Source organism: Rhinatrema bivittatum, chromosome 6 (assembly GCF_901001135.1).
Source record: "Rhinatrema bivittatum chromosome 6, aRhiBiv1.1, whole genome shotgun sequence".
Classification (NCBI taxonomy): Eukaryota; Metazoa; Chordata; class Amphibia; order Gymnophiona; family Rhinatrematidae; genus Rhinatrema; species Rhinatrema bivittatum.
The window spans coordinates 133,522,387-133,549,424 of NC_042620.1; positions in this window are offsets into that span (position 1 = coordinate 133,522,387).

Consider the following 27,038-nt stretch of genomic DNA (forward strand, 5'->3'; position numbering starts at 1 on the left):
TTCCACATATGTTCCTGAGCTCTGCTACAGGCATGATTGCTGCTGTTGCAGGTGCTGTTGGTAGTGCTGGTTCTGCTGGCAGTGTTGCTGCTGCTGGTGGTGTTGGTCTTTTGGCAGTGCTGGTATCTGAGGGTGCAAGATGGGCATCACTGGGCTTGTGCCCTCCACCTGGCCTGGGGATGGTGGTTCCAGATGCAGAAGTGGTATGCTGGCTCATGGTAGATCCAGTTGAGAAGGGTTCCATTCAATATTGCCTTTATCCATCAATGAAGACAGATTCAGGGATACCTGAGGTGGGCTTAGTGAGCCCATCGCTCACAGCAACACCAATGGCTATGAAGGCTGTGCCTGCTGCTGTTCCTCCTCCTCCTAACTCCACCTCATCTCTGCATCCATAAGTAAGGGCCCCTGTAATTCTGGTAGTAGCCGGCTGCTCCCAGGGGCATCTCAGCTGGTCCCTGGGGCTTCACAACTGGGCCCTGTGCCTTCCTGACTGGGACTGGCACCTTGGCGCTTGAGAGCTATGGAAACAAAACAGAAGAAACAAAAAAGAAGACATAAGTACATATGCCAGCAAGTATCCTTTTTTTATTTGGCATGAGAGGTGCACTTTGCTTCTTGGCATAATAATCATCTTATGCCAAATGATGTGTGCACCCATGGCATCCTGCCCATTTAGAAATGAGGTGAACTTACTGGCTGCATCTCACATCATGTCCAGCTCCTCAGCCATGCCCTTAAATACAGTCCCAGCCTGTCCACAAGTCGCTCCTCCATTGCATCAGCACAATTGGACAGGGCGCTGCTCCTCCTATCTGGCGTTGATGTTTTATTCAGGTTTCCACCTGGCCTTGCGCTGGTCTTAATGTCACGGTATCGGTGGGCAACGTGCTCTGCACTTCTTGACACTCCACTCTACTTAATGATCGACTGTGCAATGTTGCACCATATCTGCCCCTTGGATGCCTTGGAGGTCTTGGCCGCCTTGTTGCTAAAGAGCATGGGGTAATTATGCAGGACCCCTGCAATGAATAGTTCATTCTCCTCGGTGGCCCTGAGACAAATGCATAGTCTGCCTGGCTGTCTGAAGGGAGTGTCACTTTCTCTTCCAGAGAGGTGTCCTCTAGGGATGTGAATCGTTTTTCAACGATTAAAATTATCGTCCGATAATGTTTATATCGTCTTAAATCGTTATAGAACACGATACAATAGAAATTCTAACGATTTATCATTAAAAATCGTTAAATCGTGTTAGTGCGCACTAACTCGAGTTAGTGCGCACTAACTCCCCGTTAGTGCGCACTAACTCGATTTAGTGCGCACTAACTGAAAATGATACAAATAAACACTTTCCAGGTCACTGAAGGTCAGTTAGGAATGAATATGTGTTCCTATTGGCTGGCTGCCCTCTTATCTATTGATGTTACCACTGAGGTGATGGTTGGGGGGATGGGAAATGGAACTGGAAACTAACGAACACCAACAGAAAATGAAACAAAGTGTTCACACTTCCCAGGTCAGTAAAGGTCACTTAGGAATGAATATGTATGTATGTATTCCTATTGGCTGGCTGTGCTCTTATCTATTGATGTTACCAATATGGTTGGGGGGATGTGAAATGGAAACAGTTGGAAGCTTGACAAAAAAAGTAATGTAATGATCAGCACTCACCTGACTAGAACTTGTTTGTTTATTATTTTTGTTAGCAGGCACCTGAAATGCTAGTGCATGTTGAATTTGCCAATCACTGTGCATTTTAGAAAGGTGGTCCTGGCTGGAACTGTACACAGTTCAAATATATGTAATTGATTGTTGGTAAGTGTATTTTTTAAGTAGCCACACTGGCACCAGTATGTTTACTTTTCCTCCTACTTAACTCACTAGCTCAGCTTTGTAAGAAGGGCTTCTCTGCTTGTGTGTTGTTTTTGTTTGGTGTGAGGAGAGCAGAAACATCAGATCTTTATTCAATCTACTACAGTCATCTCTTACAGTGCCCTATCCCTATTAATACCAGGAGTGTTGTGATCTTCCTGCACACAGTGCCCTAACCCTGATACCAGTCTGAGACAGCTCCCTCCCTGCATTACTAGTGAGAGGCTGGCTTCGCAGACAGGGGGGAGCTGCCTGACCCTCACTCCTGACTTCCCCCATGTCCCAGCTAGTGAATGGTGTGTGGGTGAGGGGGGGGGGGGAGGATGGTGAAGTCTGAGACAGCTCCCTCCCTGCATTACTAGTGAGAGGCTGGCTTCACAGACAGGGGGGAGCTGCCTGACCCTCACTCCTGACTTCCCCCATGTCCCAGCTAGTGAATGGTGTGTGGGTGAGGGGGGGGGGGGGGAGGATGGTGAAGTCTGAGACAGCTCCCTCCCTGCATTACTAGTGAGAGGCTGGCTTCACAGACAGGGGGGAGCTGCCTGTCCCTCACTCCTGACTTCCCCCATGTCCCAGCTAGTGAATGGTGTGTGGGTGAGGGGGGGGGGGGGTGGATGGTGAAGTCTGAGACAGCTCCCTCCCTGCATTACTAGTGAGAGGCTGGCTTCACAGACAGGGGGGAGCTGCCTGACCCTCACTCCTGACTTCCCCCATGTCCCAGCTAGTGAATGGTGTGTGGGTGAGGGGGGGGGGAGGATGGTGAAGTCTGAGACAGCTCCCTCCCTGCATTACTAGTGAGAGGCTGGCTTCACAGACAGGGGGGAGCTGCCTGACCCTCACTCCTGACTTCCCCCATGTCCAAGCTAGTGAATGGTGTGTGGGTGAGGGGGGGGGAGGATGGTGAAGTCTGAGACAGCTCCCTCCCTGCATTACTAGTGAGAGGCTGGCTTCACAGACAGGGGGGGGCTGCCTGACCCTCACTCCTGACTTCCCCCATGTCCCAGCTAGTGAATGGTGTGTGGGTGAGGGGGGGGGGGAGGATGGTGAAGTCTGAGACAGCTCCCTCCCTGCATTACTAGTGAGAGGCTGGCTTCGCAGACAGGGGGGAGCTGCCTGACCCTCACTCCTGACTTCCCCCATGTCCCAGCTAGTGAATGGTGTGTGGGTGAGGGGGGGGGGAGGATGGTGAAGTCTGAGACAGCTCCCTCCCTGCATTACTAGTGAGAGGCTGGCTTCACAGACAGGGGGGAGCTGCCTGACCCTCACTCCTGACTTCCCCCATGTCCCAGCTAGTGAATGGTGTGTGGGTGAGGGGGGGGGGGGAGGATGGTGAAGTCTGAGACAGCTCCCTCCCTGCATTACTAGTGAGAGGCTGGCTTCACAGACAGGGGGGAGCTGCCTGTCCCTCACTCCTGACTTCCCCCATGTCCCAGCTAGTGAATGGTGTGTGGGTGAGGGGGGGGGGTGGATGGTGAAGTCTGAGACAGCTCCCTCCCTGCATTACTAGTGAGAGGCTGGCTTCACAGACAGGGGGGAGCTGCCTGACCCTCACTCCTGACTTCCCCCATGTCCCAGCTAGTGAATGGTGTGTGGGTAAGGGGGGGGGGGAGGATGGTGAAGTCTGAGACAGCTCCCTCCCTGCATTACTAGTGAGAGGCTGGCTTCACAGACAGGGGGGAGCTGCCTGACCCTCACTCCTCCGGGGTATTGTGATCTTCCTGCACACAGTGCCTTATCCCTGATACCAGGGGTGTTGTGATCTTCCTGCATGCAGTGCCCTATCCCTATTAATACCAGGAGTGTTGTGATCTTCCTGCATGCAGTGCCCTATCCCTATTAATACCAGGAGTGTTGTGATCTTCCTGCATGCAGTGCCCTATCCCTGATACCGGGATGTGTGCAAGAAGATCACAACACCCCCGGTATCAGGAATAGGGCACTGTGTGCAGGAAGATCACAACACCCCTGGTATTAGGGATAGGGCACTGTGTGCAGGAAGATCACAACACTCCTGGTATTAATAGGGATAGGGCACTGTGTGCAGGAAGATCACAATACCCCTGGTATCAGGTTAGGGCACAAGTTCTAGTCACATTGACTGATCACATTACTTGTTTTGTCAAGCTACCAACTGTTTCCATTTCCCATCCCCCATATACTGTCAGTAGGAAACTTGGTAACATGAATAAATAAGAGGGCAGCCAATAGGAATACATATTCATTCCTAAACTGACCTTAACTGACCTGAAAAGTGTCAAATTGTATCATTTTCAGTTAGTGCGCACTAACTCCCAGTTAGTGCGCACTAACTCGAGTTAGTGCGCACTAATCGGAAAAAACGATTTTTAACGATTTTTTAACTAAAAAATCGTGCCTAAGACGATTTTCTTGCCCTGCCACACGATTTCTATCGTTAAGACGATATGGAAAACGATTCACATCCCTAGTGTCCTCCCTTCTCTCACTCTCCGTTCTGCTCTCCTCTCTCACTTCCTCTCCCCTGCCCCTGCTCTACTGACTCCCTTCCCCTCTGCTCTCTCTGCCTATCCCTAGCCTGCCCTCATCCTCCCTCTGAACTCTCCTGCCTAGCCATTTCCCCTCTTCTCCTCTCCTATCCCTTCCATCCTGCCTCTCTCTTCTCCTGCACCTGTCCCTACTCCTACTCCTTCCCCTGGCACTCATGCCCTCATCCTCCCGGATCCTCTCCAGCTTCCTCCCTCTCCTATCCTGATGTCTCTTCTTGCCTCTCTGCCCATGCCTGTCACCCTCCATCCTATCCTTACCACACGCACACGCACACACACACACACACACCTCCTCACACCACTCCTCACCACCTCCACTCCTCCTCACCACTCCTCACCACCTCCACTTCTCCTCACCAGCACTCATCATCGCCTCTGCTCCTCACAACCACCACCACTCCTCCTCACCTCCACTCCTCCATAAAAAAAAACCCAGACAAACTGGACTAAAAAACAAACACTGTCACTTCAACAAAGATGACTAACGACAGAGATAAAGGGAAACAGAAGACAACAGCAAACAAGACAACACAATCAGTAATCACTCTAAAGAACCTTCAACTAGCCACCAACAACACCTACCTACCTCCTCTATGTAAACTTCTGATACACCCTCAAAAAGGCACATGCAGGAAGCCTGTATTTATACAGGGAAATATTATTGCAGCATGCAACGATGCAATGTCGCACACAAGGCCACATAACATGTGTTATTTAGCTATGCGATGTGGAAGGCCGGCAATTATAATAAATGCATCCTCTTTTTATTGTGGGCACTATTTGATGCAGTACATATAAGAAAATTATGAATCTCAGGTCTGATCAGGCTAAATAGCTGCCCTAAATATAGCTGAAGGCAGATTTTTGCTGGAAAATAGCATACATGGATTTATAACTCAATATCATAGAAGCATTTATTAATGTAATTGTTCTACCTATTCTAGCCAAAGTTCAATTTAGTTCAATAAAAATAATCCCTGCAATATATATATTTTTTAAGTTTGAAAGAGGAAATGCTTTATAGACAGGTAATCACCCCTTGTTTATAGCTGTTTGTCCATGGTAGCTCTAGCCAATTCAGGCTTTTCCTCTGACATGGTAACATTTCAGGGGAGGGGGAGAGAAATTTTTGTACTTTGTACATTTTACTTTATGGAGGTAAGCCTGTGCTTTTGACATTGGCTGGCACTCAGTGCCATCCATATATTACAACATCGGAGATGGGATATTATAATTATCTCATCTCTAGTAGCCTATCAGACAATGTTGAAATTCAAATTGGTGAATAGTATACTTTTGTCTCAGAACCAAGAATGAATGGTGTATGGCTTCAATTGCTACGTTAAGCAATACATTTTCTATTCATCCCTTTAGCCAGTAACAGGCAAGGGATGAATACATTTTATATTCATCCCTTTAGCCAGTAACAGGCAAGGGATGACTATTAATGAGATTTATTAATGAATCATAGCTGTCTTTTTGTAATCTCATGTAAAAAGAAATGAATTTGTCTTTCTTTCAAACAGAGACAGATATATAGTGAGTTTAACTTCGAAAGACATATCTTATCAAAATAGAGATGAGTTTCTTAGTGCAGAATTCAATCTAAGGTCTAGTTTGTTTTGATAGGAATGGTTCAATAAAATAATTTTAGATAACTTTTGTCTTAATTTTATTTCTACTTAGCTGAACAGTACAAGGATAGTTGCATACATTTTATTGTTAATAGAGAAACTGAATTATAGGGAATAATCAAAAGAACTGTTGCAAGTTCAGTCAGAATAGATTGATTTATATTTCATTTTGGGTCAGAATAGGTTGTTTTCCATGAGGCAAGACATGAGCATACATAAAGTCATTGTGGGTTCTCCAAAGAGCCAGCAGCTGCATCATTATCCAAAAACTATAGAGAACTTGATCTAAAACATTCAGCAAACACATGAGATTGAACTGAGAAATTGCATACTAATTCCTGGCCAGATGTTGCTAAGGGTTTTAAGGACACATTTTTTAATTTGATTGAACTGAGAATTGAAAGGGTATCAACAGTTTTCTTTTTGTATAATTTATAAAAAGTTAACTTTCTATATTTTATTTTTTTATTTTTATATCATTCTTACTTCCTATTTAATTTTTCCCAAATTCTCATTTCTACTAATGACATAGTATAATGAAGGATGCATTAGACAATCCCTCCACGAATAATCAATGTATAATGAATGTACAGGTAGAGAGAAAATATACTTTATAGAATATTAAACTGTAGCAGGATGCGGATGAGTCAGAATCTCCAGAAGAACCAGCAGACAAGTGCAAGGTGTTGCATATAGGGAAAAATAACCCTTGCTGTAGTTACATGATGTTAGGTTCCATATTAGGAGCTACCACCCAGGAAAAAGATCTAGGCTTCATATGAATAATACTTTAAAATTGTCGACTCAGTGTGCTGCAGCAGTCAAAAAAGCAAACAGAATGTTAGGAATTATTAGGAAGGGAATGGTTAATAAAACAAAAAACGTCATAATGCCTCTGTATCGCTCCAAGGTGAGACCACACCTTGAATACTGTGTACAATTCTGGTTGCCGCATCTCAAAAAAGATATAATTGCAATGGAGAAGGTACAGAGAAGGGCAGCCAAAATTATAAAGGGGATGGAACAGCTCCCCTATGAGGAAAGGCTGAAGAGGTTAGGGCTGTTCAGCTTGGAGAAGAGACGGCTGAAGGGGGATATGATAGAGGTGTTTAAGATCATTGTTGGAAATAGGATGCTGGGCTTGATGGACCCTTAGTCCTACCGAGCATGGCAATTTCTTATGTTCTTAGAGGATACAGAGATAATAGGAAACTAATCTATTAGTAGTTTTATTATGCACATTTTTAGAGAGTTTTTAAAAATTAGGATTATTATTTTGATTTGTGAATATATGTTGTTTTTTTATTTAATACAGGATTTGTACTTTTATGTTGTTAAATTTGTTATATCACTCTGAACAGTTATTGAAAAGGAACTTCAACTTATGGGTTTAAATAGATGAATAAACTAACCCAGTGAGATATTTAGAGTTCTATAACTTCATGCCTCTCTCCCTCTCTATATCTATCATCATTATATGCATAGCAAGCATGAGTTTGCAGCAGCCTGCTTTTAATTCTAATCTAATGGAAATAAAAGGAATGCTGAAAATTACACTAGGAGGAATTAAAGTGCACAGTTTTGCTAAATGAAAAAGGATGGGTCAAAGTGTGAAGTGATGCTGAGAGATACCATTACAGCACTGGATGAAAAGCCAGCAGGAGATAAAAGCATCTACTCCTAATTGAAGGAGGACAAAAAGCCTTGAAGTGTCTGGGGCTGTGGATGGAAGAGTCTGTGTGGTAATGTTTGGGAAGTTCAGGGGACCAAGGTGATGCGCTTCATTTTTCAATGTTGAGAGGGGTGAGGGATTTGTGGGTTAGTGTTGAGGGGGGAGGGTCTGGTGAAGTCTAGGATGGGGTAGTGGTTGAGTATTGATGTGAGATGTGATCATGGGATGGGGCTGTGGTCCTAAAGCCTCCTCCCACTGATAGAATCTTTCACTACCCATGGGATGAAGTTTCCCCTGTGCTAACCAGTAGGGATGTGCAGAGCAAACGTTTATGTCCATATGTCCATATGTCCAAAGGGGGTCCCATTTGCGGTCAATATGGACATAAAAAAAATTAAATGAGTTGGGTATATGTCCATATGTGCAAAAAAAAAAAATTTAAACCCCCTCACCCTCCTTAATCCCCCCCCCCCAGACTTACCACAACTCCCTGGTGATCGAGCGAGGAGTGAGGACGTCATTTCTGCAATCCTTGGCGAGAAGCATGTGACGTCGGCGGCACGTGATTCCCGGCGAGTTCGCGCCGGAAGGCTCGTTCGGCCCAAAAAGAACTTTTGGCCAGCTTGGGGGGGTCAGGAGGCCCCCCCAAGCTGGCCAAAAGTTCTTTTTGGGCCGAACGAGCCTTCCGGCGCGAACTCGCCGGGAATCACATGGCGCCGACGTCACGTGATTCCCGGCGAGTTCGCGCCGGAAGGCTCGTTCGGCCCAAAAGGAACTTTTGGCCAGCTTGGGGGGGTCAGGAGGTCCCCCCAAGCTGGCCAAAAGTTCTTTTTGGGCCGAACGAGCCTTCCGGCGCGAATTCGCCGGGAATCACGTGACGCCGCGTCGGAGTGACGCGGCGCCACGTGATTCCCGGCGAGTTCGCGCCGGAAGGCTCGTTCGGCCCAAAAGGAACTTTTGGCCAGCTTGGGGGGGTCAGGAGGTCCCCCCAAGCTGGCCAAAAGTTCTTTTTGGGCCGAACGAGCCTTCCAGCGCGAACTCGCTGGGAATCACGTGGCGCCGCGTCACTCGACGTGGCGCGACGTCACATGCTTCTCGTCAAGGATTGCAGAAATGGCGTCCTCACTCCTTGCTCGATCACCAGGGAGTTGTGGTAAGTCTTGGGGGGGGGGGATTAAGGAGGGTGAGGGGGGTTTAAATTTTTATTTTGGCTCAACAATCGCGATTTCCAACATATCCAACATAGCTATGTTGGATATGTGGGAAATCCGATCGTATATGTCGAATCCTTTTTTTAAGTTAAAAAAAAATATGAGTAGCGTTTTACATATGCGGTCAATACGAATGCATATCCCTACTAACCAGTCCTTTCACTTTGAGTGGGGTGGAGGGAGGGGAGAGAGCACTAAAAGATGACAGAGTATGCCATTGCTTATTAAGTAACTTTGCTGCTTCTTAAATTGTTACCTTTATAGTATAATGTATGCATGACTCTTTTTTACAAAGTGATCATTTCAGACCAGTAGACATATACAGTAAATAGTTTACATGGAAAACAATATAATAGTTCATGTGGTAATATAAAACTGCTAAATTTAGAAATAACTGAACCATCACCATAAGCTTCCAAATTTCCTAGTAATGCCAAAAACAACCTCATGTGCAATTACATTGGTTATTACAAGCTTGCCTGTTTTAAAGGCTTATTCGATAATATGGTAGTGCTAGATTATACAATAATGGTCCTATTTTAAGATGTACTAAGAAAACACAAAAGAAAAGTACATTTTAAGGCAGAGAAAAAAGACATAATTAAGAGCAAAAGAAAAAAGGAAAGGATAATGGGGCAATGTTACCATACTCTAGAAACTTTTACAAAACACAAAATTAGGTATATATTTGATTCATTTAGAACTTATTTTTGAACCCTGTACTTATCATTTTTTAAACAATTTTCAGTTGTTTCTGTATTCCGATAGAATTTTCAGTGTTAAAAATTTTAACAAATGTTACCATGTTTCAAGTGAAAAGTGGTAATGATTTATATTAAATCCAAATTAAAATAATATTTATCTTTTGGTGATTTGAATTTACCATTTAGCAGTTGCTTATCTTTAAATAAGAACATAAGAACATGCCATACTGGGTCAGACCAAGGGTCCATCAAGCCCAGCATCCTGTTTCCAACAGTGGCCAATACACGCCATAAGAACCTGGCAAGTACCCAAAAACTAAGCCTATTCCATGTTACCGTTGCTAGTAATAGCAGTGGCTATGTTATGCTTGGTATACTGTGGACCCTTGCCCCGGAGAAAGAGAGACACCCACCTGAGGAACCAGGTGCCCCACGACTCCGGATGGTGGACGTCTCGGTACTGCTACCCCTCAGTACCCTTCGCAGTCCTCGGCAGGCTGGGTACAGGCCAGAAGAGTCAGAAGTAAGTCCAAGTTCCAGGCAGGGGTATAGTGGAGTTCCCAGGAAGCACTGTAAACTCCAATCTGGGATTCCAGTAGACAAGGTAGATCCGAAGCAGTCCAAGGTCCAGGCAGGCAGCAGGCAACGAGGTCAAAGGCAGTCCGAGGTCCAGGCGGGCAGCAGGCAAACAAGGTCAAAGGCAATCCAAGGTTCAGGCAGGCGGCAGGCAAACAAGGTCAAGGCAGTCCAGGTATCAGGCAGGTGGCAGGCAAAACAAGATCAAGGCAGTCCAAGTATCAGGCAGGCGGCAGGCAAACGAGGTCAAGGCAGTCCAGGTATCAGGCAGGCGGCAGGCAAAACAAGAACAAAGGCAGTCCAGGTATCAGGCAGGCGGCAGGCAAAACAAGATCAAAGGCAGTCCAGGTATCAGGCAGGCGGCAGGCAAACAACAGAGTCAAGACCAGGCAGGAGACAGCAGGAAAACCGGACCGGACACGACTGGGACCTGTTGAGAAGGCATCAGAAACCCCGCGGAGGAGGTTTAAATCTCCCTCCAGCCTGATGTCATTTCCGGGGCCGACCTCGTTTCTGCGGCCCGGCCCCTTTAAGGGACGGAGCCAGCCGCGGCTCCTTCGATGCAGTCCTTGGATGGCAGGACGCCATCACGCCGCGGCCCGCGCCCTGCTGACCGCCAGCAGAGGAGTCCCGATTGACCTGCGGGGAACAGGTAGGGAGGCCCGATCGCACGCAGTCGCGATCGGGTCTCACAACAGTACCCCCCTTCTTACGCCCCCTTCTGGAGGGACCCGGCTTATCAGGATGAGCAAGATGAAAGTGATGGAGCAAGTTCTTATCCAAAATGTTGACAGCTGGTTCCCACGAATGCTCCTCTGGCCCAAATCCCTCCCAGGCGATCAAATACTCCCATCGCCGATGAAGGCGACGGACGTCCAAAATCTCCTGAACTCGATAGACGGAGTCGTCCTCAGAAGAAATTGTGGAAGGAGGAGTAGGAGGCTCATGAAACGGGGAGGAGACCAGAGGCTTGAGCAAGGAAACATGAAACGAATTGTGGATCCGAAGCGTAGAGGGGAGCCGCAGACGGTAAGTCACTGGACCCAGGCGTTTGGAGATGAAGAACGGTCCGATGTAGCGCGGAGCAAGGCGCATGGATGGAACTCGCAGCCGTAGATGACGGGTGGACAGCCAAACACGATCTCCCGAATTAAACTGGGGAGCAGGTCTCCGATGCCGGTCAGCCATACGTTTGGCCGTAGCGGCCACTCGATGAAGGCGGGCATTGGTAGCCACCCAAAGCTCACGGAGGTGCTGTGCCGAGACTTGAGCAGCCGGGGAATCCTCAGCGAGAGGTAAAGGGAGCGGAGGTCGAGGCTGTCTGCCAAATACAACCTGAAAGGGAGACTGACCGGTGGCGGAATGGATATGGGAGTTGTGAGCAAACTCCGCCCAAGGTAGAAGGAGAGACCAATTAACTTGGCGGTGATTTACAAAAAGACGTAAAAATAACTTGAGTCCTCTGTTAACCCGCTCCGCCTGGCCATTGCCTTGCGGGTGAAATGCAGTCGTGAAGTCCAGTTGGATGCCAAACTTCTTGCACAGCCCATTCCAATATTTGGCCATAAATTGCGGACCCCTATCTGAGGTAATATGGAGAGGAAGGCCATGAAAGTGAAAAATGTGTGTGGAGAAAAGATCAGCCAGTTCAGGAGCAGTGGGCAATTTGGGCAGGGGCACAAAATGGACCATTTTAGAGAACCGATCCACCACTACCTAAACCACCTCGTTCCCGCCAGACCGAGGAAGGTCTACCACAAAATCGGTAGAGATGTGCGTCCACGGTGCTTGCGGAGGGGGAAGAGGTTGAAGAAGCCCCCAGGGCCGGCCAGGTACAGGTTTCTGCTGCGCGCACTTCGGACAAGAGGAAACGTATGCCCGGACATCCCTCTTCATCTGTGGCCACCAGTAGTACCGGGATAGAAGATCCCAAGTTCCAGCAAGTCCAGGATGGCCTGCGGACAGAGAATCGTGCGCCCAGGAAAGCACCTTCGGGCGAAGTCTGAGGGGGACGACCGTCTTACCCGGAGGCATCGTCTCGGTAGCCGTCAGCAGCAGCTTGGCAGGGTCGTTGATATGAGTAAGGGGCTCAGGGGAATCCCCAGTCTCATAGGATCTAGAAAGAGCATCAGCCCGACCATTCTTTATAGCGGGACGATATTTTAGGAAAAAATCAAAACGTGAAAAAAATAAGGACCAGCGGGCCTGTCGGGAGTTAAGCCGCTGCGCTTTGTTGATATATTCTAAATTTTTGTGGTCCGTATAGATGGTGATGGTATGTTGGGCCCCTTCCAACCATTGCCTCCATTCCTCTAGGGCCAGCTTGATAGCCAACAATTCTTTATCGCCGATACTGTAGTTCTTTTCGGCAGGTGAAAATTTTTTAGAGAAGAATGAACACGGGAGTAATGCCCCCCGGACCGAATGCTGACTGAGGACTGCCCCGACCGCTATGTCTGAAACGTCTACCTCCACCATGAAAGGTCGGTTAGGGTCCGGATGATGAAGGCAAGGTTCTTGAAGGAAGGCACTCTTGATTCTCTCAAAAGCTTGCCGAGCCTCAGGTGACCATTCTTTGGTATCAGCCCCTCTTCTGGTCAGGGCCGTAATGGGTGCAATGATATGTGAATAATGCGGAATAAAATTCCGGTAAAAATTAGCAAAGCCGAGAAATCGCTGGATGGCTCGGAGTCCAGTGGGTTGCGGCCAGTCCCGAATACAGGCCACCTTCTCAGGGTCCATTAGGAATCCAGTGGTGGATACAATAAACCATAAAAAAGGTAGGGACTGTCTTTCGAAGAGGCATTTTTCTAATTTTACGAATAGTTGGTTTTCTCGTAATCGTTGGAGAACCAGTTTAACGTCCTTACGGTGGGTAGCCAGATCTTTAGAATAAATGAGGATGTCGTCCAAATAGATAATCACCTGTTTATATAACATGTCCCGAAAAACCTCATTCATCAGGTTCTGAAAAACTGCTGGTGCATTGCATAATCCAAATGGCATTACCAGATATTTGTAGTGTCCATTACGAGTGTTGAAAGCGGTCTTCCACTCGTCCCCTGGTTTGATGCGAACCAGATTATATGCTCCCCGTAAGTCCAGTTTCAAAAATATCTTAGCTTCGTGTAGTTGGTCCAGTAATTCAGGTATCAGGGGAAGAGGATAACGATCCTTGCGAGTTATAGCATTGAGACCCCTGTAGTCGATACAGGGTCTTAATGACCCGTCTTTCTTGGGTACAAAGAAAAACCCTGCCCCTGCAGGAGACGTGGATGGACGGATGAAACCCCGTGTGAGGTTCTCCTGGATATACTCCGACATAGCCTGGGATTCTGGACCTGAGAGAGGATAAGTTCGTCCTCTCGGAGGAATGGCGTCTGGAAGTAAATTGATTGCACAATCAAATCTTCGATGGCAGGGTAGAATTTCCGCTTTCTCTTTGGAAAACACGTCCATGAATTCCGAGTATTGAGATGGGATGACCACCTTAGTGGCAGCGATCGAGACGGTGGATTGACGTGTCCAATGAATACAAGTCCTATGACAATCTGGACCCCAGGCCGCAATTTGGAGGGTTGTCCAATCAATGGTAGGAGAGTGTCGTTGTAACCAGGGCAGACCCAGTACCACTGGGTGGATGGCTTTTTCCAAAATGAAAAAAGTAATCTCTTCATGGTGCAATACCCCTGTAGAAAGGCGTATAGGGGCAGTGCATGAGGAAATCTGTCCTGGGAGGTTCGCTCCACGAATGGATGACACAAACAATGGTGTTTCCCTAGGCCGTGTTGGTATTTGTAATTGATGGACCAATTCAGCTAGTATGAAGTTTCCCCCCGCTCCGGAATCAACCAGGGCCTGAGTGGTGAAAGGTCCTGTTTCACCTTGAAGAGTCACGGGTACTATAAATTGAGGAGCAGGAGTACTCCCTAGGGTCTGCCCCCCCAAGACTCCTAGGACCGGAAGTTTCCCGGACGTTCGGGACACTGAGTCAAAAGATGACCTCGGTTGCCGCAATATAAGCACAGCCCCATCTTTCGTCGACGCTGTTTCTCCTCCGCTGTCAGCCGACTCCTACCCAACTGCATAGGCTCGTCTTTCGTCTCTGGAGCTTCAGCCTGACCAGGTGTAACCAAAGGACGAGAAAAGTTGGGGGCCAAGGAAAACATTCGACGAGAGGTTTTAGCCTCTTTGGCTCTTTGTTGGATTCGTCGGTGTATCCGACCTGCCAGATTAATCAAGGAATCTAGATCTTCGGGAAGATCTCTACCTGCAAGTTCGTCCTTGATACGGGGGGATAAACCTTCCAAAAAGATGCCTCGTAGACAGTCAGGTTGCCATCCTACTTCAGAGGCCAGGGTATGGAATTCGATGGCAAAATCCGCCAGAGTGCGGGACCCCTGTCGTAGATTTAGAAGTTCAGAAGCAGCAGTAGCTGATCTTCCAGGTTCATCGAATATTTGGCGGAAGGTGGTAACAAATCTGGATAAGTCACTCAAGATGGGATCCGTCTTCTCCCATATGGGGGATGCCCATGCCATAGCCTTCCCGTCGAGTAGAGAAATGATGAATGCTGTCTTCGTTTGATCGTTTGGGAATTGCTGTGCTTGTAAAGAAAACCTGATGAAGCACTGGTTGAGGAAGCCACGACATAACTTGGCCTCCCCTGAGAAGCGAGATGGAGCAGGCAGATGAGAAACTGAAGCAAACACGTTAGGCGGAGGTGGTGCAGGAGCAGCGGCCTCAGCTCCACGGGGTGTCTCCAGGTGCCGCACTAAACGCTCCAGGGTAGCTGTGAGGGCCTCCAGACTTAGCTGCTGTTGTTGTTGTTGTTGACGTTGCTGCAATAACTGCTGGGCCAGGCCCGGAATTGCCTGAAGCCCTGATAGATCCACCGGGTCCATGGCCTTCTCAATCTGTTATGCTCGGTATAATGTGGACCCTTGCCCCGGAGAAAGAGAGACACCCACCTGAGGAACCAGGTGCCCCACGACTCCGGATGGTGGACGTCTCGGTACTGCTACTCCTCAGTACCCTTCGCAGTCCTCGGCAGGCTGGGTATAGGCCAGAAGAGTCAGAAGTAAGTCCAAGTTCCAGGCAGGGGTATAGTGGAGTTCCCAGGAAGCACTGTAAACTCCAATCTGGGATTCCAGTAGACAAGGTAGATCTGAAGCAGTCCGAGGTCCAGGCAGGCAGCAGGCAACGAGGTCAAAGGCAGTCCGAGGTCCAGGCAGGCAGCAGGCAACGAGGTCAAAGGCAGTCCGAGGTCCAGGCGGGCAGCAGGCAAACAAGGTCAAAGGCAATCCAAGGTTCAGGCAGGCGGCAGGCAAACAAGGTCAAGGCAGTCCAGGTATCAGGCAGGCGGCAGGCAAAACAAGGTCAAGGCAGTCCAGGTATCAGGCAGGCGGCAGGCAAACGAGGTCAAGGCAGTCCAGGTATCAGGGAGGCGGCAGGCAAAACAAGATCAAAGGCAGTCCAGGTATCAGGCAGGCGGCAGGCAAAACAAGATCAAAGGCAGTCCAGGTATCAGGCAGGCGGCAGGCAAACAACAGAGTCAAGACCAGGCAGGAGACAGCAGGAAAACCGGACCAGACACGACTGGGACCTGTTGAGAAGGCATCAGAAACCCCACGGAGGAGGTTTAAATCTCCCTCCAGCCTGATGTCATTTCCGGGGCCGACCTCGTTTCCGCGGCCCGGCCCCTTTAAGGGGCGGAGCCAGCCGCGGCTCCTTCGATGTAGTCCTTGGACGGCAGGACGCCATCACGCCGCGGCCCGCGCCCTGCTGACCGCCAGCAGAGGAGTCCCGATTGACCTGCGGGGAACAGGTAGGGAGGCCCGATCGCACGCAGTCGCAATCGGGTCTCACAACAGGCTATTTTCTAAGTCAACTTTATTAATAGCAGGTAATGGACTTCTCCTCCAAGAACTTATCCAATCCTTTTTTAAACACAGCTATACTAACTCCACTAACCACATCCTCTGGCAACAAATTCCAGAGTTTAATTGTGCGTTGAGTAAAAAAGAACTTTCTCCGATTAGTTTTAAATGTGCCCCATGCTAACTTCATGGAGTGCCCCCTAGTCTTTCTATTATCTGAAAGAGTAAATAACCGATTCACATCTACCTGTTCTAGACCTCTCATGATTTTGAACACCTCTATCATATCCCCCCCGTCTCTTCTCCAAGCTGAAAAATCCTAACCTCTTTAGTGTTTCCTCATAGGGGAGCTGTTCCATTCCCCTTATCATTTTGGTAGCCCTTCTCTGTACCTTCTCCATTGCAATAATATCTTTTTTGAGATTTGGCGACCAGAATTGTACACAGTATTCAAGGTGCGGTCAAACCATGGAGCGATACAGAGGCATTATGACATTTTCTGATTTATTCACCATTCCCTTTCTAATAATTCCCAACATTCTGTTTGCTTTTTTGACTGCCGCAGCACACTGAACTGACAATTTCAATGTGTTATCCACTATGACGCCTAGATCTCTTTCTTGGGTTGTAGCACCTAATATGGAACCTAACATTGTGTAACTATAGCATGGGTTATTTTTCCCTATATGCATCACCTTGCACTTATCCACATTAAATTTCATCTGCCATTTTGATGCCCAATTTTCCAGTCTCACAAGGTCTTCCTGCAATGTATCACAATCTGCTTGTGATTTAACTACTCTGAACAATTTTGTATCATCTGCAAATTTGATTATCTCACTCGTTGTATTTCTTTCCAGATCATTTATAAATATATTGAAAAGTATGGGTACCAATACAGATCCCTGAGGCACTCCACTGCCCACTCCCTTCCACTGAGAAAATTGCCCATTTAATCCTACTCTCTGTTTCCTGTCTTTTAGCCAGTTTGTAATCCATGAAAGGATATCGCCACCTATCCCATGACTTTTTATTTTTCCTAGAAGCCTCTCATGAGGAACTTTGTCAAACACCTTCTGAAAATCCAAGTACACTACATCTACTGGTTCACCTTTATCCACATGTTTATTAACTCCTTCAAAAAAGTGAAGCAGATTTGTGAGGCAAGACTTGCCTTGGGTAAAGCCATGCTGACTTTGTTCCATTAAACCATGTCTTTCTATATGTTCTGTGATTTTGATGTTTAGAACACTTTCCACTATTTTTCCTGGCACTGAAGTCAGGCTAACCAGTCTGTAGTTTCCCGAATCACCCCTGGAGCCCTTTTTAAATATTGGGGTTACATTAGCTATTCTCTAGTCTTCAGGTACAATGGATGATTTTAATGATAGGTTACAAATTTTTACTAATAGGTCTGAAATTTCATTTTTTAGTTCCTTCAGAACTCTGGGGTGTATACCATATGGTCCAGGTGATTTACTACTCTTCAGTTTGTCAGTCAGGTCTAGCACATCTTCTAGTTTCACCGTGATTTGGTTCAGTCCATCTGAATCATTACCCATGAAAACCTTCCTCAGTACGGGTACCTCCCCAACATCCTCTTCAGTAAACACCGAAGCAAAGAAATCATTTAATCTTTCTGCGATGGCCTTATCTTCTCTTAGTGCCCCTTTAACTCCTAGATCATCTAACGGTCCAACTGACTCCCTCACAAGCTTTCTGCTTCGGATATATTTTAAAAAGTTTTTACTGTATGTTTTTGCCTCTACGGCCAACTTCTTTTCAAATTCTCTCTTAGCCTGTCTTATCAATGTCTTATATTTAACTTGCCAACGTTTATGCATTATCCTATTTTCTTCTGTTGGATCCTTCTTCCAATTTTTGAATGAAGATCTTTTGGCTAAAATAGCTTCTTTCATCTCCCCTTTTAACCATGCTGGTAATCGTTTTTCCTTCTTTCCAGCTTTCTTAATGTGTGGAATACATCTGGACTGTGCTTCTAGGATGGTATTTTTTAACAATGACCACACCTCTTGTACACTTTTTACTTTTGTAGCTGCTCCTTTCAGTTTTTTTCTAACAATTTTTCTCATTTTATCAAAGTTTCCCTTTTGAAAGTTTAGCACGAGAGCTGTGGATTTGCTTACTGTCCCCCTTCCAGTCATTAATTCAAATTTGATCATATTATGATTACTATTGCCAAGCGGCCCCACCATCGTTACCTCTCTCACCAAATCCTGTGCTTCACTGAGAATTAGATCTAAAATTGATCCCTCTCTCGTTGGTTCCTGAACCAATTGCTCCATAAAGCTATCATTTATTCCATCTAGGAACTTTATCTCTCTAGTGTGTCCCAATGATACATTTACCCAGTCAATATTGGGGTAATCAAAGTCTCCCATTATTACCACACTACCAATTTGGTTAGCTTCCCTAATTTCTCTTAGCATTTCACTGTCAGTCTCACCATCTTGACCAGGTGGACGGTAGTATACTCCTTTCACTACAGTCTTCCTTGACACACATGGGATTTCTACCCACAAAGATTCAATAGTGCATTTAGTCTCATGCAGGATGTTTATCCTGTTGGACTCTATGCCATCCCAGACATAAAGCGCCACCCTGCCTCCCGGGTGCTCCTCTCTGTCATTGTGATATAATTTGTACCCCGGTTTAGCACTGTCCCATTGGTTGTCCTCCTTCCACCATGTCTCTGAGATGCCAATTAAGTCTATGTCATCATTCACTGCTATACATTCTAATTCTATACATTCTAATTCTCCCATCTTACACATGTAAAATTTAGTATATATGTGCATAAGTTGCCTGAACTTGCATATTCTGTATTTTATAAGTATTGAAAGTATGCTCATATATTAAGTTTCATGCACACATATACGTGCATAAAAAAGGGTGATCTAGTGGAGTTCTGGGGAGGGTCATCAGTCACACATGTAGTTTGGTATTTTATAAGAGACTTGTGCATACATGTAGCAACTTACTTGCATAATTCTCTTGTGTACGTGATAATAAACTTGTTTATTGTGCAATATTGTCTGGGTTGGAAGTCTGGGCAAACTGGTGGGAGCTCAGGCTGAAGAATCAGGAGGGTCTCGGTGATCTGGAGAAAGACTAGGTGAAATGTTGGAATAATTGATAAACTGATAATTTCAATTACATGCACATGTTTTAAAATATACTGATTTATATGCATAAGTCCTACTTTATTTTTCCATGCAAAATATACTTGCATATATTTTTAAAATAGGAAAAATATTTGCATTCAATGCACTGAAATACTCACTTTAAATGCATTGCTAGTGTATGCATGTAAGCTTACATACTCGCGTATGTTACAGAGTAGAGATCCGCATGGGTGTTACAAAACACTATCATAGATCTGCACATGATCATATATGTGTGTATATGCCACCGTGTGCAGTTGTTTGAAAGTTATCCTCTAATACTTTCATATCTCATGTGACTTCAGTTTTCTTCCTTCCTTTTATTTTTATGCAAAAATACATATTTAAGTGGAATGCCTAGATACACAGAAGTTTAAGTTGAAGGGAGAAAAAAATGTGGCAATGTACAATAGCTGAAGGGGGAGTCAGTATTCATGATTAGAATTGAAAGTATGAAAAAAGCATGGGGTGCATCTGTTCCCCTGCAGAAGCATCTGGGGGCTCTCACACTCACCTCTTTCTCTGCTTTTCTTTTATAGATTGATCCTGTAGGAAATTTTAGAGGCTGATATTCAAATAAAGCTAAGGCTTCGATTCATCATTCTTCGCAGAATGATGAATCCTGCAAAAACGGGGGAGTGAGGGGGGGGGGGGGCTGTGAAAGCCCGCAGCCTTCGCACCATGGCGGTGCTGGCTGTTTGCTTTCGCACCGAATAGCACCACCATGAAAGGTGGTGCTATTCAGTGCGCTACTGCCTACGATAATGTTAGTAACAGTTATTGCTGGCAGCGAAGCCACCGCTGACTTTGCCCCCTCCCCGCCCCGACTCCTCCCCTCCCCCAATTTGCATTATATCACATGCAAAAAGGTCCTTTTCGCATGCGATATGACCCTAACGCACGCAATAAAGCTTTAGAAAATTATCCCCTAAGTCCCTAAATCAGGTCCCTAAATTTGGAATCTATTCTTAGCTGAATTTTGGATCCTAAGTTTTCAGCTGAAAATTCACATAAATTTAGAGCCCTAAAACCCAGGGTCCTAAATTTAAGCCTGCTATTCATTTGCCCAGATTTAGGACCCTAAATTTGATACCTAGTTCTGAAAATTAGTGCTAAGCTCCTAACTTTGAGCTAGATTCCTCATTTTGCATGAATTGGTGCCCACGATAAAAAAAAGGGGTGATAGAGTGAGAGAAAGAGACTGAATCTTTATAAGGCTCTCATCTTAATCAACTATTTATACCACTATAGGAGGGTGAACTAGTAACTCGAGGTGAGGTTTTGGTGGTGGTCTAGGGTTTGGGGGCCAGTTTTACATGCACAGTCAGAGGTACGAACAGCACAGTACACATCAGTGAAGATTTAATGTGATTTGGAATGAGGAAAGGTACACAAAGATGAGATTTCTACAATGTACTCTCACTCTAGCTTGATGCACTCTCTACCTAGATGCTGTGAAAGCATATGGATGTATACGCGCATACATTTGTAATGCAAGAACACACATACTTACTCTACTCACGTTATAAAAATATGCATGCAATAACTGTAATTACTTTGTGTGTAATATCCTACAATTAAACACAGTGGCAGTATTTTATTAAGTGCCTACTCTGCTTCTGAAAATACTTGCTTGCATGTGTATTTGGAATCACCAATTTGCTGATACCCCCACCAATTCACTCAGATCCTACAGCAATTCACCCTGAACCCCCCAATTCACCCAGACCTCCTACCCAAAAACTACAGACAAAAGAGAAGTACAATTTTAATAGCGTGAGTTGATTAGCAGCTGTAAAAGTTTAAAGACAATTTCAGAAGTGTATGCATATCTACAACTTACAAAATAGCAATTTGTACACATACTTCTGAACACCACCCCAGAAAGCCCCTAAATCGCCCCTTTATTTCTCTGTTCACATTTAAGTGTGACACTGCAAGTGCACATATACTCTTGAGGTTTATTAGATAGTACATATGCATATACATGCTTCTTTTGTGGGTATATGCTCATTTTACATGCAACTGAAGCATAACTCTTTGAAAATTACATACATAAGGAATTTTAATTAGCTTTGAAATGCCTGAAAAAATGGAATATAAACATAATTAATTAATTAATTAATTAATTAATATTAGCTTAATTGGACTGTTTCCATCGGATAATTTTGTATATTCATTTTGTGTGTCAGTATGTTTGAGTGGCTGGGGATATGGGTTTAATGTTTAATTCCATGTTTACTGTCCTATATATATTTTTTACTAGCAAGTATCTAATAAAAGGCAGAAGAATTTCATTCATTTACTATGAATATAGAAAACTTTTGGACCTATTTCACCAAATATTTCTATTGATAAGTCAAGTCAAATATATTTCATAACCGATGTATGAAAGATTAGCACTGATGCATTCAGATGCACTTGTCCCTAAATTGCCCGATGCCTCATCAGTTTCACACAGGATGATTAATTCATCCTGAAATCAATTACTCCTGCCAGAAGAGCACAGGGCAATTTAGCACTAGTGCCAACATGATTAGCGCCCACTTGATAAATGAGCCCCTTTGTTCCTGAACAAATAGGATTGTACTGCTTTTATGATTAAGCAATATTACCTGAAAGAGTAAACAACATCTCTGTGCACTTGCAGCCTAGGATGCTGAAATAAAAGGCTAATCCAAAATCTACAACAACTTCCTTGGAGAAGTCCTCTGCCACTGGAAATTTTAACACAGTTAACCTTTTGTTGCATTCTATTTCATTTTTACTGTACAAAGAATGATTACCTTGTGACCTGATTCAAATAGTTATATGGTGTATTACTGCTTTTTTCTGTGTATTTTCAATGAAGAAAAAAATAACCATTTTGTTGATTTTTTTGAAAAATAAATATAAGAGATTTTTAACATAGCATCTAAGGAATCATTATCTGCAGTATTAGTAGTTTTAAGAAACTGAAATTATCAGAAAAATTCCATAATTAAAACTATATCGGGGGGAGGGGGGGGGGAATGGAGAGAAAAAATACACCTGTTACCCACTCCACAAGTAATTGAAAGAGCAATCTGAGATAAGTTATGACAGAATGACATATGCTGTCATGGTAACACATGCAATGCTCAATTGGTTTCACTGGTATAACTTTCATGCCATTTCAAATAGCCATATTATAAATAAATAATATATGATTCTATCATTTGATGTGGGACCCACACAGAGTTTGTAAATCAATAAAACTCAAAGTTGGAAATAGGTCACTTTACTTTATTTTCAATCCACTTTGTTTTGTTATTTTTTTGTTATTTTGAATTTTTTGTTTAAATGTATGCAAAAATCTCACGGTATGCTGATGAACTTCAATATCATATATCATATATCATGGGATGAGTGCTCAATATAAACACACATTTCATTTGGCAAGCATTGCATGAAAGTCCCGAGTTCCAATCCAAATCTCAATTTTAATTTGTAATAAGGAGAATACTCATCTCAAAACATTAAATGAAAGTCCCGAGTCCCGACACGATCGTGTTTCGAACCAACAGGTCCTGCTTCAGGGGTGATTTTGTTTGTTGAGAAGTGATGACCTTTTTGAAGACTGTGTGATTTGACGCATCATTTCCGGTAGAGGGATAAAAGGCTCCATGGATTCGCCATGTTTTTGAATGTGCGTGTCTGAAATCAGATCGTGGGAGAAAGATATGAAAATTAGCTGTTTGGAAAATTTTGCTGATGGAACGGAGTGAAGATTTGAGAATGCATTTCCCCTGAAGCAGGACCTGTTGGTTCGAAACACGATTGTGTCAGGACTTGGGACTTTCATTTAATGTTTTGAGATGAGAATTCTCCTTATTACAAATGAAAACTGAGATTTGGATTGAGACTCGGGACTTTAATTCAATGCTTGCCAAATGAAATGTGTGTTTACATTGAGCATTCATTCCATGATATATATGATATATATATCTATAATATATATATATATATATATATATATATATATATATATATATATATATATAATATATATATAATATATATTAGAGATGTGAATCGTGTCCTCGATGGTCTTAACGATCGATTTCGGCTGGGAGGGGGAGGGAATCGTATTGTTGCCGTTTGGGGGGGTAAAATATCGTGAAAAATCGTGAAAACGTGAAAAATCGAAAAATCGTAAAATCGCAAAACCGGCACATTAAAACCCCCCTAAAACCCACCCCCGACCCTTTAAATTAAATCCCCCACCCCCAATGACTTAAATAACCTGGGGGTCCAGCGAGGCACCGGAACCCTCGCTGAACGACCTCCTGCAGTCGATCCTGCAGTCGATCTCCTGCCGGCGCCATTTTCCGTACGGAAAACGATTCGTGGCGGGAAATCGCTCCCTGACCCCCGCTGGACCTCCAGGAGCTTTTGGCCAGCTTGGGGGGGGCCTCCTGACCCCCACAAGACTTGCCAAAAGTCCAGCGGGGGTCCGGAAGGACCTCCTGCCGTCCAATCGTGTTCGTCTATGGCCGCCGCAATTTTTCGGCGCCATTTTGGAAAATGGCGCCGGCTGAAGACAACAAGATTCAGTAGCAGGAGCCCGTTCCGGACCGCTGCCGTTCCGGACCGCCGCTGGACCCCCAGGTTATTTAAGTCATTTGGGGGGGGTTCGGGAGGGTGGGGGATTTAATTTAAAGGGTCGGGGGTGAGTTTTAGGCGGTTTTAGTGTGCCGGCTCACGATTCTAACGATTTATAACGATAAATCGTTAGAATCTCTATTGTATTGTGTTCCATAACGGTTTAAGACGATATTAAAATTATCGGACGATAATTTTAATCGTCCTAAAACGATTCACATCCCTAATATATATATATATTACCTTCAGGAGCTGGGAGAAGGGCCTGCACAATCGGCGCTTGAGCCCATCGGGGTAAGGCCATCAATCTCGCCCTGCCGCCGTGGGCCCCCACGCCGACCGCGCGGACGTTTTCAGGCTCCATTTTTTGTTATCCTCCTCTTCTTCACAGCCAGCCCCTCCCTCCGCGGGCTGAACCTTACCACCACGAAGCAAGGCCGACCGAACCAATCAGAAGCCAGTCGCGCCGCCTACCTCATCCAGGAGAGACTGCCGATAAAGTTAAATCACCGGCGCGCTTTCAGGCGCCCTCTTTGCCGCAGCCAGCCGAATCCAGGAGGAGCTTCAGGAGCTGGGAGAAGGGCCTGCGTGATCGGCGCTTGAGCCCATCGGGGTAAGGCCATCAATCTCGCCCTGCCGCCGTGGGCCCCAGCGCCGACTGCGCGGATGTTTTCAGGCTCCATTTTTTCTTGTCCTCCTCTTCTTCACAGCCAGCCCCTCCCTCCGCGGGCTGAACCTTACCACCACGAAGCAAGGCCGACCGAACCAATCAGAAGCCAGTCACGCCACCTACCTCATCCAGGAGAGACCGCTGATAAAGTTAAATCACCGGCGCGCTTTCAGGAGCGCGCGCCAAAGGAGCGCGACAAAGGGGCCCGCCCCTTTGTGCGCCCCTTCGTGCAGCCCCGTAGGACACCATTGAACTCCACCACAGCTTACCGCATCAACCTCCTGCCCAACAAGACAGCTGCATCAGTCTCCGCAACCCACGCAAACCATCAGAAGAAGTCAGCGCACAACTCTTCCACCCGCTCATGGTTAACATTTCTAAACCCTGGCTAAATCCGACTGACAGCAACTACCCTGCATCTACAAACTCCATCTCCCACCCATCCTTACTGACATCTGAGTCACTTTCTCCATCCCTTCTGAGACAGAAAATTAAGAGGACAATACCCTCCGCCACAAACCAGGTTACAACCTATATCATTGGCTTGTTTTTGTTCTGTATTGATATTTTATTTTCAAACTATTGCACCGTTGCCCTATACCGTAATTGTCTTGCTCTATACTGTAATCACTGCTCCATACTGAAAACTATTGCACTGTCCTAAAGCAACCTCAGCATTTTGCAACCACCCTTCCACTCTCCCTGTCCAATCCCTATACTCCTCCTCCATCCTCCCCTGGATCTTTCTTTTCCCACTGCCTACATCTGCCCTCACCTATCATCATGCCCCCTCAAGCCTTCACCTCCCCATCCCCTATCCCATCCCCCACATTCAACACCTTGTGCACAGACCTCCTCTCCTCCGCCATACAAATCCTCTATCCCACCGCAAATCCCTCCTTCCCATCCTCATCTCCCCTTTAACCCAATTTCTTGGCCTCACCTCAATATACATCATGCTACTTAACTCCCAATCCCTTTCCAAAAAATCTCACATCCTCGAAGACATACTCCATGACCAGAAACCGGACATATTTGCAATAACCGAAACCTGGCTCAAGGATACTGACACTGTGATCCTGAACCAACTGCCTACACACACCTATGACATTTTCTCCCAGCCCAGATCAAAGAAAAGAGGTGGAGGCATAATCTTAGTGGCCAGAAAATACCTTAAGCTCAGGCCTATCAATACCTGTCCTCATCCCAACCTGGAAGTTGGCTTATTCAAATCCACAGACCTTCAAATATGCCTGGTCTATGCCCCTCCAGGCCTACTAGAACATAATCCCTCCCCCCTCATTGAATTTGTAACCAACAACATCAACAATGAAAAACCGGCCATTCTACTGGGAGATTTCAATCTCCACGTAGACTCTTCTCCTCTTTCACCTTCCTGTGAAACCATCTTAGCTGCCCTACAGGCCCTTGGCTTCTCCCAAATCATATCCACCCCCACACACAAAGCGGGGCACACCTTAGATCTCTTATTCATCAACTCAAGCCTTCAGTCCCCCTCATCAGCCTCATGCATCCCAGTACCATGGTCAGACCACTTCCTTATCGAAACCCACCTCACCATAAACACCACCCACACTGGCACCCAGACCCCAAACAACTCCTACTCCTTCCGCAAAACCTGCTCACCTGAGGAGCTCACGGCAGCCCTCACCGATTCCATAAATAAGCTTGACTGCACATCCCCTGACGCCGCTCTCAACTCCTGGAACAACCTCTCCCAAGACATAGCTAACAACTTATGCCCACTCATCACCCACAAACACACAGCTTCCTCCAGCAAAAAGCCCTGGTACACGACCGAACTACACCAAATGAAACTCACCCTCAGACAAAAAGAAAGAGACTGGCGCAAAGACCCATCCTCACAGCTTTCCGCATCCTATAAAACATACCTACATGCATACCGCCTCAACATTCAAAAAACCAAACGTGACTTCTACGCCGCCAAGATACACCAGTATATGTTTAATCCCAAGGCCCTCTTCTCCTATGTTGCAGCATTGACCAAACCGATCACCTCATCCATCACCGATGACGAAGCCAGTTCTAAATGTCAAGAACTAGCTCAATACTTCCACAACAAAATAGCCAACATACTACTCAGCTTTCCCCACACAACCTCCCCCATGTCCAACACTCCCCCTCACAATCTATCCCCTCGCCCTCCTAAAAACTCACTCAACATCATTGATCTCACCTCCTCTAAGGAAATCAAGTCCATCCTCAAAAAATATCAAACCAGCATCCCACCCTTCCGATACCATTCCTACCAAATCACTCCTCTCCATTCCTAAAACCATCGCAAAACCTTTAGCTGACATTATAAACTGCTCCCTAGCTGCCGGCTCTGTTCCTGACTCCCTAAAACACGCAATAGTCAAACCACTCATCAAGAAGCCATCCCTTGACCCCAATGACCCTTCAAATTACCGTCCTATCTCAAACCTTCCCTTCATTGCTAAAATC